Source organism: Oncorhynchus keta, unplaced genomic scaffold (genome assembly GCF_023373465.1).
Source record: "Oncorhynchus keta strain PuntledgeMale-10-30-2019 unplaced genomic scaffold, Oket_V2 Un_scaffold_20749_pilon_pilon, whole genome shotgun sequence".
Classification (NCBI taxonomy): domain Eukaryota; kingdom Metazoa; phylum Chordata; class Actinopteri; order Salmoniformes; family Salmonidae; genus Oncorhynchus; species Oncorhynchus keta.
Genome location: NW_026290859.1, coordinates 34,022 through 39,341, shown reverse-complemented (window position 1 = coordinate 39,341; position 5,320 = coordinate 34,022).

The window sequence follows — 5,320 nt, the reverse complement described above, 5'->3', positions numbered from 1 at the left end:
CCTAACCAATGGCTGTGATGTGTCGGCCTATCCTAACCAATGGTTGTGCTGTGTCATCCTAACCAATGGCTGTGCTGTGACGGCCTATCCTAAACCAATGGCTGTGATGTGTCGGCCTATCCTAAACCAATGGCTGTGATGTGTAGGCCTATCCTAAACCAATGGCTGTGATGTGTCGGCCTATCCTAAACCAATGGCTGTGATGTGTCGGCCTATCCTAACCAATGGCTGTGATGTGTCGGCCTATCCTAACCAATGGCTGTGATGTGTCTGCCTATCCTAACCAATGGCTGTGATGTGTAGGCCTATCCTAAACCAATGGCTGTGATGTGTCATCCTATCCTAACCAATGGCTGTGATGTGTCGGCCTATCCTAACCAATGGCTGTGCTGTGTCGGCCTATCCTAACCAATGGCTGTGATGTGTCATCCTAACCAATGGCTGTGATGTGTCGGCCTATCCTAACCAATGGCTGTGATGTGTCAGCCTATCCTAACCAATGGCTGTGATGTGTCGGCCTATCCTAAACCAATGGCTGTGATGTGTCGGCCTATCCTAACCAATGGCTGTGATGTGTCAGCCTATCCTAACCAATGGCTGTGATGTGTCGGCCTATCCTAAACCAATGGCTGTGATGTGTCGGCCTATCCTAAACCAATGGCTGTGATGTGTCGGCCTATCCTAAACCAATGGCTGTGATGTGACGGCCTATCCTAACCAATGGCTGTGATGTGTAGGCCTATCCTAACCAATGGCTGTGATGTGTCGGCCTATCCTAACCAATGGCTGTGATGTGTCATCCTAACCAATGGCTGTGATGTGTCGGCCTATCCTAACCAATGGCTGTGATGTGTCATCCTAACCAATGGCTGTGATGTGTAGGCCTATCCTAAACCAATGGCTGTGATGTGTCATCCTATCCTAACCAATGGCTGTGATGTGTCGGCCTATCCTAACCAATGGCTGTGATGTGTCGGCCTATCCTAAACCAATGGCTGTGATGTGTCGGCCTATCCTAACCAATGGCTGTGATGTGTAGGCCTATCCTAACCAATGGCTGTGATGTGTCGGCCTATCCTAACCAATGGCTGTGATGTGTCGGCCTATCCTAACCAATGGCTGTGATGTGTCATCCTATCCTAACCAATGGCTGTGATGTGTCGGCCTATCCTAACCAATGGCTGTGATGTGTCGGCCTATCCTAAACCAATGGCTGTGATGTGTTGGCTTATCCTAACCAATGGCTGTGCTGTGTCGGCCTATCCTAACCAATGGCTGTGATGTGTCGGCCTATCCTAAACCAATGGCTGTGATGTGTCGGCCTATCCTAAACCAATGGCTGTGATGTGTCGGCCTATCCTAACCAATGGCTGTGCTGTGTCATCCTAACCAATGGCTGTGATGTGTCGGCCTATCCTAAACCAATGGCTGTGATGTGTCGGCCTATCCTAACCAATGGCTGTGCTGTGTCATCCTAACCAATGGCTGTGATGTGTCGGCCTATCCTAACCAATGGCTGTGCTGTGTCATCCTAACCAATGGCTGTGATGTGTCTGCCTATCCTAACCAATGGCTGTGCTGTGTCATCCTAACCAATGGCTGTGCTGTGTCATCCTAACCAATGGCTGTGCTGTGTCATCCTAACCAATGGCTGTGCTGTGTCGGCCTATCCTAACCAATGGCTGTGCTGTGTCGGCCTATCCTAACCAATGGCTGTGCTGTGTCGGCCTATCCTAACCAATGGCTGTGCTGTGTCGGCCTATCCTAACCAATGGCTGTGCTGTGTCATCCTAACCAATGGCTGTGCTGTGTCGGCCTATCCTAACCAATGGCTGTGCTGTGTCATCCTAACCAATGGCTGTGCTGTGACGGCCTATCCTAACCAATGGCTGTGATGTGTCGGCCTATCCTAACCAATGGCTGTGATGTGTCGGCCTATCCTAACCAATGGCTGTGATGTGTCATCCTAACCAATGGCTGTGATGTGTCGGCCTATCCTAACCAATGGCTGTGATGTGTCGGCCTATCCTAACCAATGGCTGTGATGTGTCATCCTATCCTAACCAATGGCTGTGATGTGTCGGCCTATCCTAAACCAATGGCTGTGATGTGTCGGCCTATCCTAAACCAATGGCTGTGCTGTGTCTGCCTATCCTAACCAATGGCTGTGCTGTGACGGCCTATCCTAAACCAATGGCTGTGATGTGTCGGCCTATCCTAAACCAATGGCTGTGCTGTGTCTGCCTATCCTAAACCAATGGCTGTGATGTGTCGGACCTATCCTAAACCAATGGCTGTGATGTGTCGGCCTATCCTAACCAATGGCTGTGATGTGTCGGCCTATCCTAAACCAATGGCTGTGATGTGTCGGACCTATCCTAAACCAATGGCTGTGATGTGTCGGCCTATCCTAACCAATGGCTGTGATGTGTCGGCCTATCCTAACCAATGGCTGTGATGTGTCGGCCTATCCTAAACCAATGGCTGTGATGTGTCGGCCTATCCTAACCAATGGCTGTGATGTGTCTGCCTATCCTAAACCAATGGCTGTGATGTGTCGGCCTATCCTAACCAATGGCTGTGCTGTGACGGCCTATCCTAAACCAATGGCTGTGCTGTGACGGCCTATCCTAACCAATGGCTGTGATGTGTAGGCCTATCCTAAACCAATGGCTGTGATGTGTCGGCCTATCCTAACCAATGGCTGTGATGTGTCAGCCTATCCTAACCAATGGCTGTGATGTGTAGGCCTATCCTAACCAATGGCTGTGATGTGTCAGCCTATCCTAACCAATGGCTGTGATGTGTCATCCTAACCAATGGCTGTGATGTGACGGCCTATCCTAACCAATGGCTGTGATGTGTCTGCCTATCCTAACCAATGGCTGTGATGTGTCGGCCTATCCTAAACCAATGGCTGTGATGTGTCGGCCTATCCTAAACCAATGGCTGTGATGTGTCGGCCTATCCTAACCAATGGCAGTGATGTGTCGGCCTATCCTAAACCAATGGCTGTGATGTGTCGGCCTATCCTAAACCAATGGCTGTGATGTGTCGGCCTATCCTAACCAATGGCTGTGATGTGTCGGCCTATCCTAACCAATGGCTGTGATGTGTCAGCCTATCCTAACCAATGGCTGTGATGTGTCATCCTAACCAATGGCTGTGATGTGTCGGCCTATCCTAACCAATGGCTGTGATGTGTCGGCCTATCCTAACCAATGGCTGTGATGTGTCGGCCTATCCTAACCAATGGCTGTGATGTGTCAGCCTATCCTAACCAATGGCTGTGATGTGTAGGCCTATCCTAACCAATGGCTGTGATGTGTCGGCCTATCCTAAACCAATGGCTGTGATGTGTCGGCCTATCCTAACCAATGGCTGTGATGTGTCATCCTAACCAATGGCTGTGATGTGTAGGCCTATCCTAACCAATGGCTGTGATGTGTCGGCCTATCCTAACCAATGGCTGTGATGTGTCGGCCTATCCTAAACCAATGGCTGTGATGTGTTGGCTTATCCTAACCAATGGCTGTGCTGTGTCGGCCTATCCTAACCAATGGCTGTGATGTGTCGGCCTATCCTAAACCAATGGCTGTGATGTGTCGGCCTATCCTAAACCAATGGCTGTGATGTGTAGGCCTATCCTAAACCAATGGCTGTGATGTGTCGGCCTATCCTAACCAATGGCTGTGCTGTGTCATCCTAACCAATGGCTGTGATGTGTCTGCCTATCCTAACCAATGGCTGTGCTGTGTCATCCTAACCAATGGCTGTGCTGTGTCATCCTAACCAATGGCTGTGCTGTGTCATCCTAACCAATGGCTGTGCTGTGTCGGCCTATCCTAACCAATGGCTGTGCTGTGTCGGCCTATCCTAACCAATGGCTGTGCTGTGTCGGCCTATCCTAACCAATGGCTGTGCTGTGTCATCCTAACCAATGGCTGTGCTGTGTCGGCCTATCCTAACCAATGGCTGTGCTGTGTCATCCTAACCAATGGCTGTGCTGTGACGGCCTATCCTAACCAATGGCTGTGATGTGTCGGCCTATCCTAACCAATGGCTGTGATGTGTCGGCCTATCCTAACCAATGGCTGTGATGTGTCGGCCTATCCTAAACCAATGGCTGTGATGTGTCGGCCTATCCTAAACCAATGGCTGTGATGTGTAGGCCTATCCTAAACCAATGGCTGTGATGTGTCGGCCTATCCTAACCAATGGCTGTGCTGTGTCATCCTAACCAATGGCTGTGATGTGTCTGCCTATCCTAACCAATGGCTGTGATGTGTCTGCCTATCCTAACCAATGGCTGTGCTGTGTCATCCTAACCAATGGCTGTGCTGTGTCATCCTAACCAATGGCTGTGCTGTGTCATCCTAACCAATGGCTGTGCTGTGTCGGCCTATCCTAACCAATGGCTGTGCTGTGTCGGCCTATCCTAACCAATGGCTGTGCTGTGTCATCCTAACCAATGGCTGTGCTGTGTCGGCCTATCCTAACCAATGGCTGTGCTGTGTCATCCTAACCAATGGCTGTGCTGTGACGGCCTATCCTAACCAATGGCTGTGATGTGTCGGCCTATCCTAACCAATGGCTGTGATGTGTCATCCTAACCAATGGCTGTGATGTGTAGGCCTATCCTAACCAATGGCTGTGATGTGTCGGCCTATCCTACCAATGGCTGTGATGTGTCGGCCTATCCTAACCAATGGCTGTGATGTGTCAGCCTATCCTAACCAATGGCTGTGATGTGTAGGCCTATCCTAACCAATGGCTGTGATGTGTCGGCCTATCCTAAACCAATGGCTGTGATGTGTCGGCCTATCCTAACCAATGGCTGTGATGTGTCATCCTAACCAATGGCTGTGATGTGTAGGCCTATCCTAACCAATGGCTGTGATGTGTCGGCCTATCCTAACCAATGGCTGTGATGTGTCGGCCTATCCTAAACCAATGGCTGTGATGTGTTGGCTTATCCTAACCAATGGCTGTGCTGTGTCGGCCTATCCTAACCAATGGCTGTGATGTGTCGGCCTATCCTAAACCAATGGCTGTGATGTGTCGGCCTATCCTAAACCAATGGCTGTGATGTGTAGGCCTATCCTAAACCAATGGCTGTGATGTGTCGGCCTATCCTAACCAATGGCTGTGCTGTGTCATCCTAACCAATGGCTGTGATGTGTCTGCCTATCCTAACCAATGGCTGTGATGTGTCTGCCTATCCTAACCAATGGCTGTGCTGTGTCATCCTAACCAATGGCTGTGCTGTGTCATCCTAACCAATGGCTGTGCTGTGTCATCCTAACCAATGGCTGTGCTG